The sequence below is a fragment of the Antennarius striatus genome, chromosome 9 (genome assembly GCF_040054535.1).
Source record: "Antennarius striatus isolate MH-2024 chromosome 9, ASM4005453v1, whole genome shotgun sequence".
NCBI lineage: Eukaryota > Metazoa > Chordata > Actinopteri > Lophiiformes > Antennariidae > Antennarius > Antennarius striatus.
The window spans coordinates 49,569-72,187 of NC_090784.1; the positions used below are offsets into that span (position 1 = coordinate 49,569).

Genomic DNA, 22,619 nt, shown 5'->3' on the forward strand with positions numbered 1-22,619 from the left:
TATCGATCACATCACATGACTCCTCACGGTTAATTGGTAAATGCAGGAGTTGAATTAATGATTGGTGATGTTGCGTCTTCTTTCCTTCACTGTCTTTGCAGAGAGAAGCAGGTCTAACTTTCTGTATTGTTTTGTTTTCATTATTTTAATGAGTCCTCCGTGTAATCACCACCTATTGGAGATATAATCGGGGGGACTGTGTGTGTGTTGGAACCCCCTTACCCACAGCTGTAACTCCAGTCACATCACCTGGGTCAATCCGCTTATAATCTTTTTGGGAGTTTTGAAAGGACATGATTGTAAATGGGAGAAAGGTGATGTCACAGACCACCCCCCTGTTCAGAGATGGCTTCTCCACTTTGACGTGGATGGCCTCTTTCACTCGTCTCTCAAACCATTTATCTTCCCTGTCCAAGATCTGAACATCAGTGTCCTGAAATGAGTGTCCCTCTTCCTTCGGGGGGGCAGACTGCCGAGTCCTGTCCTGATGTGTTGGCTCTTCTGTGTTGAGCCATGCGTCTGTGTAGTGGTTGTTTGGTTTCCCCCATGTAGACTTCTGAGCATTCCTCGCTGCATTTAACTGCATACACCAGATTGCTCTTCTGACTGTGTGGTGGGGGGTCTTTTGGGTGGACCAGTCTCTGTCGGAGGGTGTTTCCCGGCTTAAAATACACAGGGACCTTGTGTTTGTTAAAGATCCTCCTCAGCTTTTCAGACACTCCAGACACATACAGATCACTATACCATTGTTTGTTATCTTCCGTCCTCACTGGGTTGTTCTCCTTTCTGGAACTTGTGTGGACTTTCTCGAAGGTCCAGTCAGGATATCCACAGGTTTTCAGTGCCCCTTTCAGGTGTTGGTGTTCTTTCACCTCGTCTTGGGTACTAATTGGTAGCTTATCAGCCCTGTCTTGCAGGGTCCTGATGACGCCCAGCTTGTGCTCCAGTGGGTGGTGAGAGTCAAAAAGCAGGTCCGTGTGTGTTGGTTTCCTATATACCCCGACATACAGACTTCTGTCATCTTTTATGCCAACCTCACAATCCAAAAAGGGCAAACTGTTGTCCTTTACATCCTCTCTGGTGAACTTGATGTCACTGTCCACCGAGTTGATGTGTTCGGTGAAAGGTTACGCCTCGTGGATTTTTACCTTAACCCATGTGTCGTCCACATACCGGAACCAGTGGCTTGGTGGTGTTCTGTTGAACGAGGTAAGGGCCTTGTGTTCCACCTCTTCCATGTACAAGTTGGCCACGATAGGAGACACCGGCGCACCCATGGGACATCTGTGTTTCTGCCTATAGAAGTTCCCTCTGTACTGGAAGTAGGTTGTGTTGAGGCAGAGGTTCATAAGTTTGCAGATCTGGTTGGGGTTGAGGTTTGTCCTGTCGCTGAGGGTGGTGTCCTGTGAAAGCCGTTGTCTCACCGCTTCCACAGCCTCCATTGTGGGGACACATGTGAACAGGGAGGTGACGTCGTAGGATACCATGGTCTCATCTGTATCCAATCTCAGTCCTCTCTCCTTTTCCACAAAGTCCATGGAATTCTCTATATGATAGGGGTTGTTACCCACTAGCAGGGCCAAGATGGTTGCAACATGCTTGGCAACGTTGTAAGTGACAGAGTTGATGCTGCTGACGATGAATCTGAGTGGGTGTTCCTTCATGAATTTTGGGGAGGCCATATATGCATGGTATAGCCTCCCCAGGGTGCAGGCGAAAGTAGAGCAGGCTGTTTAAAGTTTCCTCCTTCTGTAGCTTCTGTAGGCAGTCCACAACCTTCTTTTTGTAGCTGCTGGTTGGGTCGGCTTCAGGGTCTCATAGGTCGTGCTGTCGCTGAGTAGGGACATAATCTTGCTTATCTTCTTCTTCTTCTTCTTCTTTTCCTTTCGGCTTTTCCCTTCAGGGGTCGCCACAGCGAATCAATTTTCTCCATCTAGCCCTGTCCTTTGAATCCTCTTCTCTCACACCAACTACCTTCATGTCTTCCCTCACTACATCCATAAACCTCCTCTTTGGTCTTCCTCTAGGCCTCCTGCCTGGCAGTTCAAAACTCAACATCCGTCTACCAATATGTTCACTATCTCTCCTCTGGATATGTCCAAACCATCTCAGTCTGGCCTCTCTCACTTTATCTCCAAAACTTCTAACATGTGCTGTCCCTCTGATGTACTCATTCCTGATCCTATCCTTCCTGGTCACTCCCAGAGAGAACCTCAGCATCTTCATCTCTGCTACCTCCAGCTCTGTCTCCTGTCTTTTCTTCAGTGACACTGTCTCTAGACCAAACAACATCGCTGGTCTCACCACAATTTTGTACACCTTTCCTTTCATTTTAGCTTAAACTCTTCTATCACACATCACACCTGACACTTTCCTCCACCCGTTCCATCCTGCCTTGACACGCTTCTTCACCTCTTTTCCACACTCTCCATTGCTCTGACTGTTGAGCCTAAGTACTTAAAATCCTCCACCTTCTTGATCTCTTCTCCCTGTAACCTCACTCTTCCACTTGGGTTCCTCTCATTCACACACATGTACTCTGTCTTACTGCGGCTAACCTTCATTCCCCTCCTTTCCAGGACAAACCTCCACCTCTCTAGCTTCTCCTCCACCTGTTCCCTGCTCTCACTACAGATCACAATGTCATCTGGAAACATCATAGTCCATGGAGATTCCTGTCTAACCTCGTCTGTCAGCCTGTCCATCACCATAGCGAACAAGAAGGGGCTCAGAGCTGATCCCTGATGCAGTCCCACCTCCACCTTGAACTCCTCTGTCACACCTACAGCACACCTCACCACTGTCTTACAGTCCTCATACATGTCCTGCACCGCTCTAACATATTTCTCTGCCACTCCAGACTTCCTCATACAATACCACAGTTCCTCTCTGGGCACCCTGTCGTAAGCTTTCTCCAGATCTACAAAAACACAATGCAGCTCCCTCTGGCCTTCTCTATACTTCTCTATCAACATCCTCAACGCAAATACTGCATCTGTAGTACTCTTTTTTGGCATGAAACCATACTGCTGCTCACAAATGTTCACTTCTGCCCTTAGTCTAGCTTCCACTACTCTCTCCCATAACTTTATTGTATGGCTCATCAGCTTTATTCCTCTGTAGTTGCCACAACTCTGCACATCTCCCTTGTTCTTAAAAATGGGCACCAGCACACTTCTCCTCCATTCCTCAGGCATCTTCTCACTATCTAAGATCCTGTTGAACAACCCAGTCAGAAACTCTACTGCCACCTCTCCTAGACACTTCCAAACCTCTACAGGTATATCATCAGGACCGACTGCCTTTCCACTCTTCATCCTCTTCAATGCCCTCCTCACTTCATCCTGACTAATCTTTGCTACATCCTGGTCCACAACAGTAACCTCTTCTAGTCTTTGTTCTCTCTCATTTTCCACGTTCATCAACTCTTCAAAGTACTCTTTCCATCTTCCCATTGTGGAAGCGAAATAATGCATGTGTGGGTCACATTTCAAATCAGAGGAAACACATTTTCAAGTTTGGCAGCGAATAACCAGATTGTCCGAAAAACAGGAAGACAGGAAGCGGGTCAACCTGACATGGGATGGTTACTTAGGTTTGGACAGTTACCAGGAACAATTGGTTTCCTGTTTTCTCATGAATAGGACACGAACAAAGCTCACGCACACACAAATGGAGGACTGTGACTATAAAAGTGTGAGGAGACATGCATCCAGGGGCTGTTCCCGATTGATCTGTACTGATGATCTGCGTATCAATAAAATAATTCCCGTTTTGGCTGTAACATCATCCTCGTTGTACTTTGGTTTTATTTTGGTATTTTGCTGGACGAAACACTCTCACCACACCATCACACTACTGGCACCTGTCAATAGACTTCCATCCCTATCCTTAATCACCCTAACCTGCTGCACGTCCTTCCCATCTCTATCTCTCTGTCTTGCCAACCGGTATAGATCAGTCTCTCCCTCCTTACTGGCCAACCTAGCATACAAGTCATCATAAGCTTCTTGTTTGGCCTTTGCTACCTCTACCTTCACCTTACGCTGCATCTCCCTGTACTCTTGTCTACTCTCCTCAGTCCTCTCAGTGTCCCACTTCCTCTTAGCTAACCTCTTTCTCTGTATACACTCCTGTACCTCCTCATTCCACCACCAAGTTTCCTTATCTGCTTTCCTTCCAGATGACACACCAAGTACTCTCCTACCTGTCTCCCTGATCACATTAGCTGTAGTTGTCCAGTCATCTGGAAGCACCTCCTCACCACCCAGAGCCTGTCTTAACTCCTTCCTAAAAGTCATGCAACACTCTTCCTTTTTCAGCTTCCACCATTTCGTCTTCTCTTTGCCTTTGCCCTCTTGATCTTCCTCACCACCAGAGTCATCCTACACACCACCATCCTATGCTGTTTGGCTACACTCTCACCTACCACTACTTTGCAGTCACTGATCTCTTTCAGGTTACACCGTCTACACAAGATGTAGTCTACCTGTGTGCTCCTACCGCCACTCTTATAGGTCACTCTATGTTCCTGCCTCTTCTGGAAGAAAGTATTCACTACAGCCATTTCCATCCTTTTTGCAAAGTCAACTACCATCTGTCCTTCTGCATTCCTCTCCTGGATACCAAACCTGCCCATCACATCCTCATCACCTCTGTTTCCTGCACCAACATGTCCATTGAAGTCTGCTCCAATGACAACTCTCTCACTTCTAGGCATGCTCTGCATCACTTCATCAAGGTCCGACCAGAATTTATCCTTCTCCTCCAGCTCACATCCTACCTGTGGAGCATACCCGCTAACAACATTGAATATCACACCTTCTATTTCTAGCTTCAGACTCATCACTCTATCCGACACTCTTTTTACCTCCAGGACATTCCTAACAAACTCCTCCTTCAAGATAACTCCTACTCCATTTCTCTTCCCATCTACACCATGATAGAACAACTTGAACCCTGCTCCTAAACTTCTAGCCTTGCTACTTTTCCACCTGGTCTCCTGGACACACAGTATGTCTACCTTCCTTCTCTGCATCATGTCAACCAACTCTCTACCTTTTCCTGTCATAGTTCCAACATTCAACGTCCCTACTCTCAGTCCTATACTCTTGGTGTTCCTCTTCTCTTTCTTCGTGCGAACGCACTTTCCTCCTCTCCTTCTTCGACCAACAGTAATCCAATTTCCACCGGCGCCCTGTAGGTCAACAGCGCCGATGGCGGTCGTTGTTAACCCGGGCCTCGACCGATCCGGTATGGAAGTCATAGGTTTGATTCGCATCTTTGATTTGGCAAAAGTTTTACGCCGGATGCCCTTCCTGACGCAACCCTCTGTATTTATCCGGGCTTGGGACCGGCACAATAAGACACTGGCTTGTGTCCTCTTGTGGCTACATTACATGATCATTACATGATCATTATCATGAGCTGTAAATAACAAGCTGCTTGCCGTTGGCTGTTTCTGGGTCAATCTGGTTACGGTATTAAACAGAAATCGAGGATTGTGTTTATTTTTGTTTATTAATCTGGAGAAATAGGCAGTGTTAGCGGTCGACAGAGCACGCTTGTAGTTTAAGACACTCATGCCAAGAGAAATAGCTTAACTGAGATTTTGATTCACGCCACCTGCGCTCTAAACTCCTACAGGCCCGTCTGAGAGCGCGTGTCTCCTCGTTAAACCATGGTGTAGACCTGCGCACCCCTATGGTTTTAGTTTTTAGAGGTGCAACTGAGTCCAACAGACTAGAAAGAGCTGAGTTTAGATCAGTGGTGTAGTTTTCAATTGATCCTGAATCTACAGTAAAAGGAGTCAATACCTCAGGTAGAAGCTCACTAAGTTTAGATACCGTTGACAAGCCGGTATGGTGAGTAGTGACTAAATCAGGAGTAATGCCATCTGGACAAATAAAGTCTGCTTTAAAAGTAATAAGAAAATGGTCAGATATCACTGACGTAAGAGGAGACAGTCACAGCAGTAACATTTATACCATGCGATAGAATCAGATCTAGGGTATTACCACTGGAATGAGTTGCTTCATGTACCCACTGAGTGAAACCTAACATGTCAAGGAGGGTTAAGAAAGCTTTACACAACGAATCACTAGCGTTATTTAAATGAATGTTAAAATGACCAGTCACTATAACCTCGTCAGATTGAGTAATTAGATCCGAAATGAATTCACCAAATTCTTCTAAGAATAAAGAATAGGGAACAGGTGGTCTATAGACTACTACAATATGAAGCCTGCTGTTTACAGCTGTAGGCGATGGTTTTAGAACAAGAGCCTCAAAAGAGGTAAAATTAATATCTAGTTTAGAAGTAAGGTTCAGAATAGATTTGCAGACTAAAGCAACACCTCCACCCTGTTTATCAGCCCTTGAGGCATGAGCATATGTAAAATCAGGTGGTGAAGCTTCACTTAACGGTAAGAAGACATTTGGTTTTAGCCATGTTTCACATAAAGCAATCATATCCAGGCCATGTTAAATAATTAAATCGTTCACAAGCAAGGCCTTAGATGACATTGATCTAATATTTAAGAGGCCAAATTGAAATGTGGTAGTGTCACTAACATTATTGTTAAACGGTTTAACAGCTGAGGATGTATTAATCTTAATCAGACGCCACGTCTCAATGAATCTGGGAGGTAATGACCTATACACACGATGTGATAAAATAACTGGGATACTTTCAGGTATTGAATCTTGTATAACCTGATCAGGTGCTTCACTGAACAATACATTGTCACTGGTGATAGCAGCAGAAGTGAGATTCTTGTGCTTAATGTACATGTTTAAGTCCCGGGCCATTTTATTAAAAATCCGAGGGAAGGAGACAGTCTCAGTGTTACTAACTATTCCATCAGTCTGATGGTTTCCTAGTCTAGACTCCACAACCGCACCAACAACTACTCTAGCAGGTTCTCTAATCACCTGCAGCCAGAGCGCTGCATGGCTAGTGTTAAACACGCTGTAAGGCCCTGTCTGTATTCCTGGACAAAAGAGCTGCCCCTGCCCCAGCAGGAGGCAGGCCGTCAGCTCTCAGCAGCTCGGGGCGGCCCCAGAAGGAAGGCCAGTTATCTACGAAGCCTAAACCCTGTTCCCTACAGTAGCGCCAGCCAGCAGTTCATAGCTGTTAACCTATTATAAGTCTCATCATTCCCCTCACAGGCAAGAGGCCAGAGACTATTACTGGATGCCGACACATCTTCCTAGCGCAGTCCAGAGCCCTAACCAAGCTATTCTTTGTTACCTCTGACTGCCGGAGCCTAATATCATTGGTGCCAACATGAATAACAATGTTCGTAGGTGGATTGGTGGAGTGTTTCTGACTGCCCTTCTTCTCCCTAGCTGATGCCAGCACCCTGAGGTTAGCTTCTATGTCGGGAGCTCTGGCCCCTGGTAGACAGCGTACTGTTGCTGGCGTCACTAATCTAATATTGCGGGTAATGGAGTCGCCTATGACTAACGTGCTATGCTGTCTAGGCTGACCGGGTTTAGCCCCGCGGGCGGAAGAGGGGGAGGCCGGGGCCGAGGAAACCGGGCGAGCCGGGACCGCAGCCCGGCCGGCCGGCCGCCAGGGGAGGCAAGCGCAGACCGGACCAGACCGCCGCCCCCCCCCCCACAATCCACGGTGACAAACTGCTGAGCCACTACCGACGAGGATAAGCTAACGGCCGTGCTAACGCTAGCTACAGTGTCCATGGTATCTATACTAACATTACCTCCAAAGAGCTGCTCTAGCTCACGGACACGTCTCTCTAGCAGAGACATCCTATCTAGAACTGCAGAGCAACTAGAACCAGCCGTAATAACCATTAAATAACAGTAAAAAGGGCAATAATCAAACAGAAGGACAGAGTGAGAGCGGAACAGCGATACAGGAAATATGTCACCGCTTCAGGTCCGTGGTGACCGACCTGAGCTAGAGTTCTCTTCATACTCATTTATGTATGCGCGTTGACTTGTGACGTCATCAGCCTTCAGAGGGTACCCAGAGGCTTCTTGTTTCTGTTTCAGGAAGGTGTAAATGTATTCTTTAAAGAGTTGCTCAGACTTTTCTTCAAAATGTCACACTTCATAAATTTCTGCCAGAATGTATCCTTTTGTCCGCCCCATCAATATTTCAGCCGACGTCCACACCTGTTAACGATCTGTCGTCGTCATTGTGTTTACATTCAGAAGTCTGATTGTTCACGAGTCCGCACGAACGGCACAGCGTGAAAATAAGCTTCCCTTTATCGTTTCTGCTGGGAGGTATGGGGGAAAATAGTTTACGAGGAGGATAGACTTTAGCACGGATCAGACCAAAGTAATTTAACATCAAAATTGTCTCTATTTATTTTTGGATGTCCAATTGGAAACTTACAGATAGCCTGCAGATGTGGGTACAATGAGCAGAAGTCAGAATATAAGAATTTTTCATGTTCCCCTGCCAGACGTAGCTGAATAGCGGCAGTCCCCCCCCCCCCCATATAGGGCGTCTCTGGATTCTAAAGGAAGCAGTTGTTGAAACTGCTCTAAGAATGATTTAACACACTCATCTGTTTTTTTCTTGAAATCCCAGTCATGTTCCCACATCACGACTACAGAATCAACCTTGTACTCCGTTTGTAAACCATCGATTCTTTTCATGGTGTTCGAGTACGTCTCGCTAAAACGTTCACCTGTGAGAGGAGATTTGTCATGTGGATTAAAACAGATTGCAGCCGTGAAAAAAGCAACCGTTGAACGAATAGACCGTCAACCGCCCATCTACCTGTGCATACCCGTCCACAAAATACCGGCCGATTTTAACCTCACCCCCGTTCAAGGCGTGTCGAATTGAAATCCCCTGTGAGAATGCCTCAAACTCTGGTCATTGGATTGAAGCGTGTGAGAAAGCTTTGAATGATGTCCGATAATTATTAGGACACGGAATTGGGTTGTAGGAAGAAGGTTTGGAAAACAGTCAGTGCTGCAGAAGCAATGGTTACGTTATCAAAGGGATCACACTTTGTTGTTTGGATAAATTCGTCGCGAAATGTCATGGCGCCCTCCGAGTATTTGTACATCATTTTCACAATACTAACTCGCGATCGTAGTTAAACTCTTGATCTTTCACACTCTCGTACCATTCAAATAAACTCTGTTTAGGAGTCATTTCATCAGCCCCATACATCTCAGGGGGTGGGTACCTCCCCCTGTACCCTTTTCTTGAATTATCGGTGAATTTGTGTGGAAAGAAGCCTTTTTTAAGCTCTGCTTTACATCCTAGTGCTTTAGGAAAGTCTCTGAGCGGGATTGGGATGAAAGAAAATGAATCAATAAATTTCAGCTGAAACTCGTTGTCACTAATCAGAATTATTTTACTCCCTTGACCTATGACGAATGGCGCTATACCCTGTTTAACGTAAGTGTTTAAAATTATGTGATGGTCGAAACCTTTCCCATAATGTGAGATGAAGGTTGTGTTTTTGTATTTTTTCTTCCGGTAATGGAGGAGGAACACTAAACCACAGTCAGATGTGTCGCCCCCCCATCTGATGAATGAGCCACAACAAGGACTGGAAGATGGGTGCCGCTGGTTTGAGCGGTTTCAAAATCAAAAAATACAAGTTTTCTTTCATACATTTTTTCTTCCAGTTTAACGGGTTTTGTTAGAATAATGTATATAATTTATCTCATATTTACTCTTTTTATATTCCTTTATTCTTTGTAGCATGGCCATGTTAATGTTTATATCTGTATGAAGTGTATTACTATGTTTTAAGTTCTTTTTTAGGCAGACGAAACCAGCAGGGGGACCACCAGAGTGTTGGTGGGAGCCATTTGAGCAGGATGCGACCTCTGAATGACAATAAGAGTGACACTGGTTGTTATCTTCAAAGGAGAGGATGCCCTAAAACAGATTAGAATGACTGTGTCACTTTTTTATTGCTTCATGCCAGATGTTGTTTTACTGTTGTCTTTCTGCCCCCCATCCCTTAGAAAAATAAATGTAAACAGGGACTGCCCTAAATAAAAAGAGGGTTCGGCAGAGAAATCCTGGGAGCGGATAGACATCTGTAACTGGGCACATCTCTGTTCGTTTCCCTTCGCGAGTCTAACTGTTGTCTTCTCCTTTTTGAGTGTGTTTGAATGTTTTAGGTTGCCTGAACCTGACATTAAATTGGTCCTTCGAGCCGGATGCCAATATACCTAAGGATTCCAGCGGGTGACGAGGACACCGGAAAGACCGTGGCCACGGCAGGTTAGCCTAGGAGCAGCCTAACAGATCCTTTCCAGGACCGGCCTCCTAGTCACCAGCTGGGATCCACGGGTTGACGGCATTCCGAGAGAGGGAAGACAACAGTGGTGAGTACAAGCTTGTTTAAAAAGAAATGAATGAATGTGGGCCGATGCGCAAAGTAAACTAAATTTGGACGACGGAGTCCGGAATATCCGTGTAAATTGGCTGAAGAGTACAAACCCTGAAAATACTAGTCACTAGCAGGTAAACGAGGGACGACGGAGTCCGATAAATTCCGTGTAACAAATTTGGACGACGGAGTCCGGAAGATCCGTGTAAATTGGCTTACTAAATCAAAGGATGGCGGAGTCCTGCAAAATAGGTGCTTAAATTCCGTGGACAAACGTTTGTGTGAGAAAGTGAGAGTGTGAATGGAAATAAAATACCACTAGGTGTTATTATTTCATACCAAAACAGTAGGATCGTAAGCAGCAGACTGGTGTGGATGCAAAGGCAAGAATTCTCCACTCGAAAGAGTTGAAGTGAGAATTACCACAACAGGAAATTGATTTGCTGCCCTACTGACAGAAAACCAGTTTTTAGAACACCCTAGGTGTTGACAGACTGGACTAAATTTTTAAAATGGGGAAAGGACTAAGTCAAATAAAGGCCAAAGATACACTGCAGTGTTAAGATTGGAAACTTATTGAAAAACAGGATCCTAAAAAAAGTTTAAAATTTAAGACAGATGATAATAGAGGATAGTATAAATTGGAGGTCAATTAAACACATAAAAATAGCAGCGCTTCATGAAATAATAATAATAATAATAACAATAATAATAATAAAGGGTAGCTACAACATAATGGGGAAAAAATAAAAATAGAAAAAAAAGAAATAACAAAAGAAAAGTATAAACACAAAGTAAGAAAAGGAAAGAATTAGCACATACTGTATATTCCATTGAAATAAAATGGGCATATGAATGTATAAATTATATAAGTGATATAAACTTTGTGGTGAGTCTTTCAGTTTCTGGTATATATTCTCTGTATACTATAGGGGAGAGCTGCTCAGTATGAAAGTGTCATACCAGCCACCTGGCTGAAATAAGGTCACCCAAGTTAGTGTGTGTTTGATAAGATCCAACCATATACGTATGGGAAGATCAGTGTGAGTGTGCATTGTGTGATTGATAAGCCATTGAAAGTATAAGTATTAAATTTATATTACCCATTGAGTCAATTCAAATTATGGGGTAAATATGAGGTTATAAATGTTTTGTTTTGGCACCGAATCATAAAAAGGGGTTTACATTAATGGGAATATTGAACGGGAATTCTTTAGAAAGTTTAAGCACGTTGATAAGAGAAAGTAAAGATAAGTGAAAGAAAAGAAACAGGAAGTCAGCAGGAGCCTTTAATCAGAAAGAAGAAGAAATATTCTATCAGGGAAGTTTTAGAGGCAGCTTTGGAGGTAAGAGACATGGAGGAGGAGATGGAAGAGGTGGAGCTACATAGAACATGTCAGAATGTTAATGTTGTGGGAAGGAAGGATATATACAGTAGCCAGAGATTGTCCTGATAAGGAAAGAGTAGATTAAGATTGACTAAGAGAATGTGATTCGTTGACAGAAAATAAATAAATAAATAAATAAATAAATAGAGAAAGACTTTAAAGTGGAATGTGAGACAAAAGAAGTTCTTAATTATAAACTTAAAAGATTTGTTCTTGATGGATGGAGTAAAACCAGAAACATTGCTAATGGTAAATGGAAAACCTATGACTTTCTTCTGTGACACTGGTGCGTGAAGAATGATACGTAAGGAGTCTATTCCAGGCTCCAGACAAAGTAGTGTGATAGTAAAATCTGCTAATGGCTAAATGTCCGCTGTACCACAATCAGAACCCGTTTGGTTGAGAGATCCCCAAGGACAGTCCTGTCAAATGTCAATATTAATGTTTCCTGATTGTCCTGTAAATCTATTAGGCCGTGACGGTCTGCTATTGCTAGGATTAGCATTAGTGCCAAGTTTTGAGGGAAACATTGTAGTAAAGAGAAGAGCAGACCTTCAAAAGGGAGACATTTTTGTTCTCCAGGGAACAGGTGAACTGTTTTATTATTGCTCCCTTGATATTCCAAATAAAACAGCTCATGAGACAGCCACAGCTCTGATGACAGAGGGACAAAAGATAGTACCTAAAATACAGAACAAAATGTCAGAAGAAGATTTGCATATCACACTCTGGTACAAAACCACACCAGGACCTGATGAAAATTATGAAAAGAGTTTAACTAAAGCCCCGCCAACAAGAGTCACAGTAACTTATGTCTATTCAGATGGGGAAGCTAATGCAGCTGCAGCAGTTAAGTTGTTATCAACAGAGACAGTAAGACTGTTAAAAATGTGGACAGCACCTTTTATTGCTTTGTATAAAAGTAATACAGAAAATTGGAAAGATTTGAGTAAAATGGTGGTAAAAGGTGAAAATGCAGTTGATTGGGAACACATCTCTGATACTATGGTTATAAGTGCTGCCACTGGACTGACCAGAAAAGCATTGTTCTGGACAATCCAAGTACAAAAAGGCGTACACATGTATACTAAAAATCTGTCTAACCAATGACTGTTTGTGCTCACACAAGAAGAGGAAGAACTGTTAAAAGACGTTCCAGAGAAATTATGGTCTAGAAATTCCACTGATGTTGGTTAAATAAAAGGAACCCTACCTGTACAAATTAGACCTAAAACTGAACATAGACCTTGTGTGCGACAATATCCATTAAAACAGGATGTATATGAAGGCATAAAACCAGTAATTAATGACTTAATAGCTGCCGGTGTAATAATAAAATGTAATGATTCACCATGTAATACTCCAATATTCCCAGTAAAAAAGCAAGCACCATCTGTAGGATGGCGTATGGTCCAAGATTTACAGGCCGTAAATAATGCTGTCGTTCAAAGAGCACCATGCGTCCCAGACCCTTACACTTTGCTAAATTCACTCAGACCAGATGCTAAAGTTTTCACTGTTGTAGACATCAGTAATGCATTTTTCTCTATACCTGTTGATAAGAACAGTCAGTTTTGGTTTGCATTTACCTTTGGTGGCCAGAGATATACTTATACCCGATTACCCCAAGGGTATTGTGAGAGTCCAACTATTTACCCTCAGGCAATGAATGCTAGCATGACAAAATTCCAACCTCCAGGAAATAGCCAAATTTTGATTTATGTGGATGATGTTTTACTAGCATCACCTGACAAAGAAACATGCAAAAAAGATACAGTGGCCCTATTGAAACATTTGGCTGAGGAGGGACATAAAGTGAGTAAAAATAAGTTACAGATGTGCAAACAACAGGTGAAATACTTGGGACATAATCTGAGTGCAGGAGGAAGAACAATAGTAGAAGATAGGAAAACTGCAATACTTCAATCACCTATACCACAAACTAAAAAGCAAATGATGTCATTTTTAGGTTTGACAAATTATTGTAGAAAACTGGGTGCCAAATTATGCAGAGATAATCTCACCTTTGAGTAAAATAATGTATGATGAAGACCTTAAAATGACCTCACCTTTGAAATGGACAGTAGAGGCTGAAAATGCCTTTTGTGAAATAAAGCAAACTCTGGTATCTAGCACTGCATTAGCCTTGCCAAATTATATTAAACCTTTTATTCAGATGGTAGATTGTAAAGGTCATTTTATGACCTCAGTTTTGGTACAACAATGCGGAGATAAAATGAAGACAATACCGTATGCCTCATCTAAATTGGACAGTGTGGCATGTGCATTGCCACACTGTGTTAAAGTAGTCATTGTAGTATCCATGGCTGTGGAAACAAGCGCTACTTAAGTCTTGTTTCATCATTTGATTTTGAGAGTACCACATGCTGTCTCTGCTCTGCTCCTACAGACTAATATGACATTTTTATCACCTGCAAGACACTTGTCTTGCATGGCAACATTGTTATCCCAACCACATTTGACTATAGAGAGGTGCACAACGTTAAATCCAGCTACATTGTTACCACTACCTGATGATGGCATTAAACATGATTGTCAAGAAATAGCAGAAAAGACATCTAAAAGCAGAAATAATTTAAAAGATCAACCACTCGAAACAGGAGAAGTGCTATTTGTAGATGGTTCCTCTAAGAAAAATGATTTAGGTAAAACGCAAACAGGATATGCAGTAGTAACGCAAAAAACTGTAGTAAAGGCCGAATTCTTACCGTCAAATTATTCAGCTCAAGCCGCTAAATTAGTAGCATTAACCGAAGCATGCAAATCGAAGATAGGGATGTGACAATTTATATAGATAGTCAATATGCATTTGCTACAATTCACACTTTTGCTCGATACTGGAAAAACCAAGGCATGATAACATCTACAGGCAAACCAGTGACACATGCAGAACTTTTATCTGATCTTTTAAAAGCAGTACAACTGCCAAAAACCTTAGCCATTTGTAAGTGTGCAGCACACTATTTTGAGCCATGGTGTTACACATGTCTCAACAGGAGGGATGGTAGGACAGATACATCAAAATTATACCACATTGTAAAAAGGTCATTTCGGCTGAAAGGCCCTATAGGGGAGGTGAGCAAAAGCCTGATAATAGGGTGGATCCAGACGTGTAGAGACTGGTGAGATCCGAAAGTCAGTGAGGATCTTACAAGACACCAATCCTGGTAGAGGGCATCGTATTTCAGCCAAAATGACCCCTAAATGTTTAAAACAAGTTCTAAGATGTTGGGCATTGATTTTCTTTTTATTGTCAATCTTTCTTTTTATGTGGTATCTGTGTGAGGTGTCAAAGCCTCACACATTTCAGCTGCAAAACATCAAATATGCAAAAAGAAACGTTGCACCGGAAACTTACATTCCATGGATAACATCCTGGGTGTATAACAACTCGATAACCCTTACTGTGCCTCCTAATACTACGACCTCTGTAGATATTCCCATAACAGCATTGAAAGGATTCTGGAGTAAAACAGAAACCTTGGGTAAATATTGGACAGGCTATTGGTGGTACTTGACGGGACACATTTTACGACTTGATTGGAGCGCTTTTATTACGACCCAAGATGGGCAGTACTGGCCACCTGGTCATAGTGAAGAGGCCACCTTTTTTAAAGATAGAGTGACCCTCAGTCATTTAGGAGACCAACTCAGATGAACCTTTTCCCTTCCAGATGGTGAAATACGGCCCCCAAATGCCACATTATTTAACACATCTTGTTGGGGATTACTGCTGTGGGCCTGGTCCCAAGGATCAGACCCTTATTTCCCTGTTGTTGTGTGCGTAAACAGCACCATGGAATCAAAGGAACAACCAAAAATGAATAACTACACGCAACAAGCTGGCGTTAGAGCCGTCAGTGTATCTTTTGACAATGTCGATGGTTGGCTACACGTTAAAACCTGTGTTAGTGGAATAAATAACAATTGGCTGCTTATGGTAGAACAGGCTGCTAAAGTGACAAACAGTGACTGCGTTGTATGCATGGGACCAAGACCGATTTTACAAGTGGTTCCAGCAGTCATCCCTAAACGATGTGTAATAGAAGTCATGAACAATACTAACCCTAACGCAGAGTGTGACAAGTGGGATTATGTCTTTCCAGTTACCACTACTGATAAAGAAAAAACATTGTTCTCTAAAAATGTTGCACCTGGTAATTTTTCTTGCATCAATATAACTGGACTTGGGAAACAATTAGGAAATCTTACTCGAAATTTATGTGACAAAATCATTAGAGTACCAAAAAATTTCAAACCAGTAGCTAGAGCAGATATTTGGTGGTGGTGTGGGGACGACAGACTCTTTGACAAACTGCCACACAATTATACAGGAACCTGTGCTCTGGTTACATTGATGCTGCCGGTGTCAATTCACAAAATGTCTGTTGATAGAGTCGCCGCGTTAGCTGATAGAGACGATTTCCCAATGATACGCAAACAAAAACGTTCACTTCATGATAATGACCCCACTTATATCGATGCCATTGGTGTGCCGCGTGGGGTTCCTGACGAATACAAATTAGTCAATCAGGTAGCAGGAGGATTTGAGTCCTTGTTTTGTTGGTGGTGTACGATTAACAAAAATGTAGACAGAATCAACTACATCCATTACAATGTCCAAAAACTGGGGAACTGGACACAGAGTGGATTTGAAGCAGTTCACAATCAATTATCAGCAACCTCCCTTATGGCGTTCCAGAACAGAATAGCCGTGGACATGCTGTTGGCAGAGAAGGGAGGGGTTTGTTCCATGTTTGGGGAAGGGTGTTGTACTTTTATCCCCAATAACACAGCTGCTGATGGAAGCCTCACCAAAGCCATAGAGGGACTTAGAACTCTCAATGGCAAGATGAAGGAACACTCTGGTGTCGACACGTCCATGTGGGATTCCTGGATGAATACCTTTGGCAGGTATAGAGGCTTAGTAACCTCATTTTTGGTGTCAATTGCAGTTTTCTCTGCAATTATGAGTTTGTGTGGATGTTGTTGTATACCCTGTCTGCGTTCTCTTGTTAATCGTCTGATCACCACAGCAATCTCACCTTTGGAGGAAAACATGGCTCAAATGCATCCTTTGCTTGCTCCTGACGACTACACTGACGACGACAGTGACAATTTTGACCTAGACATATAGACATGATCTCCAAGTGTTAAACATATTTGTGCTCATAAGAATGAACTGACAACTAAAAATCAATATGAAGAAGTTGATACAGCGATATGAGATTTTGAGCAAATATGTGATAAACAGGAGGGAAATGTTAGAATAATGTATATAATTTATCTCATATTTACTCTTTTTATATTCTTTTATTCTTTGTAGCATGGCCATGTTAATGTTTATATCTGTATGAAGTGTATTACTATGTTTTAAGTTCTTTTCTAGGCAGACGAAACCAGCAGGGGGACCACCAGAGTGTTGGTGGGAGCCATTTGAGCAGGATGCGACCTCTGAATGACAATAAGAATGACACTGGTTGTTATCTTCAAAGGAGAGGATGCCCTAAAACAGATTAGAATGACTGTGTCACTTTTTTATTGCTTCATGCCAGATGTTGTTTTACTGTTGTCTTTCTGCCCCCCATCCCTTAGAAAAATAAATGTAAACAGGGACTGCCCTAAATAAAAAGGGGGTTCGGCAGAGAAATCCTGGGAGCGGATAGACATCTGTAACTGGGCACATCTCTGTTCGTTTCCCCTCGCGAGTCTAACTGTTGTCTTCTCCTTTTTGAGTGTGTTTGAATGTTTTAGGTTGCCTGAACCTGACAGGTTTCACACGGATAAAACATTTATGATTTTCATCCTCATCCACAACAGAATCAGAGTTCTGAATAGTGGAGACAACGCGCGGTGTTGAGTCTTCACCCTGAGGGGGTAAAGCGGTTTTAGGCTGCTTACAGATTGGACACAGTCTAACGGCACATTTATGGACGCGGGGGTTTTAACAGAAGTGTAGTAGACAATTTTACATCTTGGACATCTTTTATAAGTTTCACAACTGGAGACTGCTTTTTCAAGTTTCTGACGCCAGCCCGGTTCAAGATGACTGTTGAAACACTGGATATTTGTACAGAACCTGTTACCAGCTGTACAGTAGGTTCTCTGAGCTGGAGTATCTTTACAATTTGTCCCGCACACTTTACAGCTTCTGACGCAGGAATGTCTGTAGCGGTTATCATAACCGGTGTAACAGTGTTCACAAAAGAATTTCACTCCTAGAAACCCTTTAATATTACATATCCCATAATAGTGATTATTGTGCAAGAGCATATACAGTAGTAAGTTTTTTCACATGAAGGAGTTCCTGTTTGAAAGGTAGCCAGGTTGTTTCTACGGTTATTCTCATCAGTATCTTGGTAAAATATCACGATTTTACAATCTAACAGCTGCTCAAATTGATCGACATCGCTGAACGTGACGTCACTATGAAGAGTCAGACTCCCCATGTCACAGCAATCGTCGTTGGACATCAAATTGAAAATGAAGAAACACCTCTCCCTTGCACAGCTTCTCATCTTCTGTCAAAGGCCGCCTGACACGTTTATACATTTATACAAAAAACATTTTTGTTGTACTCATAACTACCCCCACTTGTTCATCGGGTAATTCATTAACTTTACCTCTCCCCCATAGTGACAAGATATGGATGTGTGTGTGTGGGGATGAGAGGGGGGCTCATGTATGGCTCCATAGTAATAGGTGAGACACTCCAAAGGAAAACAAAGGAGCCATGAAAAACACTCCCTTGAGATTAGCAGGCCGTCCCGCCATTTCTCCGAGTGAAATTTAGGAGAAACACGTGAGAAACATTTTAGAGAAATGGAAACTAAAATGAGACTGAGGTATGAATCTCAAACTTGTCTCCTGACCAATAGAAGAGCAAGTTTTGAGCAGTAAATTTTTCCTCTGGGTATTCATTAAAATGGACAGAAATAATAATTATCACTTTAAAGAGAACAAATGGTAGCGCTTACACAAACACACAAAGAGAGCAATTCCTCAGAACGGTCACGTTAGTCAAAAAAAAAGGAAACTGCACATCCGTGTGATTTAATAACAATAAAAAACATTATTAAAAACACTCGTTCTTAGATTTCCTTCATTTTAATTATCTGCTACAGCATTCACTCAGCGCGGATTACACACACACACACACACACACACACACACACACACACACACACACACACACACACACACACACACTTTCCCTCACCCTACAGTGTGGCAATAAGGTACTTGTATAACACACGTACCTAACTAATTGATCTTCACCATGAACAAACCCCTTGACCCTCTCATCGCATGATCACCACAGCTTTCTCATTTTCCTGCTTGAAAACAAGTTGGTGTCATCATTAGACCTTAACAATGAAAACATTAATTATCATGAACATTCAATAACCATGTGATGGCTGCCCCCCAGCTGGAGACACTGATGTTACCATACCAAGATGGTTTGCTAATGGCTCCCAGTCACTCACCGTCAACACAGGTAACCTGTACCTTCCATCTGCAGCTCCCTCAACCTTATGACATGTGACACAATCATCCTTTACTTTATTTTTATGACACATTCTCCTCTTGGTACTGTCTTCTCCTCTCCATCTTCTGCTACTCCAAAGGGGCTCTTCTCCATCATCTGTCAGGCTTCTGCTTTCATGTGTCCTGAACAACGTTACTCTGGAGTCGCATCATGAGGTTCCTCTGTGACATCATCTTATTGGTGCACTTCTTAACAGGATGGAAGCATTAATGGAAGCCAGGTTCAGAATATTATGACACACCACCGATGGCCCTCATCATGTAGGAGCTCACACTGAATACCCCCCCCCCCATCTGATCAAACACATCTACCCCAGCCTGGTTCTGTTGTGGTTCTGGACGTAACCGTCTCCAGTTTAGCCTCGTGGACACTTGTGATGCTGACAGCTAGTGATGGGTAGATGAGGCCTCATGAGGTGTTGTGGCACACTTCCAAACTGTGTTGATACTGTGTTGATACTGTGTTGATACTGTGTTGATACTGTGTTGATACTGTGTTGATACTGTGTTGCTCAATACCGACACCTACTGGAAATCATTAAAAATCATTACAGGCAACCTAGTCAGCCCAACTGACATACAGAAGCAATGACCTGTATAATGTATAATGTGTATAATACTATTTAAGTTATTGTATTTTATACTGTATATTGTAATATTTCATATCTTCATTTAATATTAAATATCTTTACCTTTATATACAATCAATAAATAGTGTGAATGTGTGTATAAAAACCAATGATAACTATGTGCTATCTGTTTGTTGTTATGTGTTCTTTGTTCTGTGACTGTCTATTGTTACCCCCCCCCACCCCCACATGGGGCTGCTGTGATTCTGAATTTCCCTGAGGGGGTCAATAAAGGAAACTTAACTTGACTGTATATAAGGTCATAACATGTGAAAATCAAAGTAAAGAGAAGATTTGGGTGATTTTTATTATAATTCTTTGTTTAAAAATAAAAGGTGCTCTAAGGTCTTTGGATGTAAGCGGTTTCTCTTTTTTGAAGCAAGTTCCCCTGCCTTGGAGAATACCCTCACACGGCACAGACGACGCTGGTGTACATAGATTGTTGAGGGACAACCAGAAGAGGTGTGGAAAGGTGTTCCTCTGGCTGCCCCAATATTGCAGAGGATCAGCAGACCTAGCAGCATTGCCCACTGCCAGGTACCGCTGAACCTCCACAATAGCATCTGCTGTGGAGCTGCTGGTCCGTCTGCTGACCTCCTCGTCCAGGTGGCTCCACAGGTCTAAGAAACAACAAATGGCATTTTAGTATATGATTTACAAACAAATGCACAAATGAAGCTGAATAACATGCCTGACGTTTTTGCAGACAGCTGTTGTGACAATGGTCCCAGCTGTGGCTCCTCTGCTGTGCGCCCAATCACAGCTGCACATTCAGCTTTTAGCCTATTGATGGCCTCCGAGCACTTGGAGGAACTAGGAAACCCGAGTGACTTATATCTGGGGTCTAGAAGTGTCGATAGGGTCAGCACACTCCATGACTCCAGATTGGAGGCAGCCTCTGTGACTCGACGCTTGAGGTGTTGCTGTAACTGTGTTGCTGTGGGTGTGTGCAAATTAGAGGAGTTACACTCAAGTGAGAGATATAGCATTATCGGGATGACCTTTGACCCTGAAACCCTCTTCTCTTCAGACATCTCCACTGTGGCTTGATGGAACGGAGCAAGCACAAGAAGTGCTTCTCCGATGTTGGTAATCTCATCATCCGACAGCGGAGGTATGCCTGAGTTCAATGAGGTGAGCGCCACCCACACTGGCTCCCTCTCATCATGCAGCCTCGCCAGCATTTCATATGTGCTGTTCCAGCGTGTTGCCACCTCATTGATGAGTTTCTGGGTTGGCCGTCCCATCTGTCGCTGCACGTGAGCGAGTTTCTCCTTGGCTGTGGTGCTGGATCTGAAGTATGTGACAATGTTCCTAACTTTGTGTCTGATGGATGTCAGTGTGGGGATGTCGTCACATGATTTTCTAACTATTAAATTTAATCTATGTGCAATGCAAATTGAGTCCAGAATTATGAGCTGTTTAGTGGATGCGACCATGTTTGCTGCTGCGCCGGTCACAAAACACTTTACTGGTTATGGCCCAGTCCTCCATCATGCCCCTTATGACCTGGGACAAATTGTCAGCAGTGTGACTTTATGGAAAGTACTGCACTCCTAACACAGATGTACACAACTGCATATTCTCATTTATGTAGTGACAGGTTAGAGCCAGGTACGCCTCCATGTTCACAGATGTCCACATGTCAGCTGGTATACTTACTGCCACAGCTTGCTATACTTCCAATTTCACTCGTTCGCGTTCCTCCTCGTACCTTTTGGCCACCATTTCCTTTACAGTCTGAAAATTAAGTTCAACCAAAAGTAAGTCAATACATTGAAATGAATTATTAAACAAAGTGGATATATCAACTACTACTCTAGAAATGTTCTATACAAACCTTTCTGGTTGGTAAAACATATGAGGGCTCAAGGACCTGGATGAGTTCCCTGAACCCCTCGTCCTCCACCACACTGAGTGGTTGGCAGTCCTCAGCAGATGGGAGGAGGTTAATACCCCCCCTAGTCACACCTTTATGGTATAAAAAGAGATGTGATCCATTTTCTAGTTTGTACTTGAAGTTTTTTCCTGTACCCAGAGTACTCTGCAACAACACACCGGAGGAACTCTTTCATCGTCTCCAGAGCTCTCATCATGCTTAGATAAGTATTTGTTGAACTTGTCTGTTTGTTGAACCTGTCTGTCTGTCAATATCATCGATGATGTTATTGGACTCATACTCTCATACTCATACTAAATTAACCCATTTAAATCTTAATTTTTTAGTAAACTTTAAAGGCATTATTAAAAGAAATTGAATGAATAAGAAACAGCAGACAACAGCGAAAAAAACCATATAAAAGCGGACTGATTATAAAATAAATTAAAAATCAATTAAAATAAATCCAAATAAAAATAATAATAATAGAAATTTAAAGTTTAAAAAGCTGAACTTTAAGAAAGTAAATAAGAGCCAATAAGGGTAAGAAAACAATGAAAAACCGGCTGGTTATAAAATGGACTAAAATCAGTTGGTAAAAAGTAAAAATATTAAAGCATAAAAGGTTTTTAAATGATAAACGGGATTGAGGGAGGCGACAAAATGGGTAAGTTTAAGAGTACTGTGGTGAGAGTGTTTTGTCCAGCAAAATACCAAAATAAAAACCAAAGTACAACGAGGATGATGTTACAGCCAAAACGGGAATTCTTTTATTGATACGCAGATCATCAGTACAGATCAATCGGGAACAGCC

At 42.6% G+C, this 22,619-nt stretch overlaps 1 pseudogene; it reads right to left on the bottom strand.

Moving 5' to 3' along the window:
• Positions 1-263: 263 nt before the first annotated feature.
• Positions 264-21,654, bottom strand: LOC137601371 (uncharacterized; annotated as a pseudogene).
• Between the last annotated feature and the right edge of the window lie 965 nt (positions 21,655-22,619).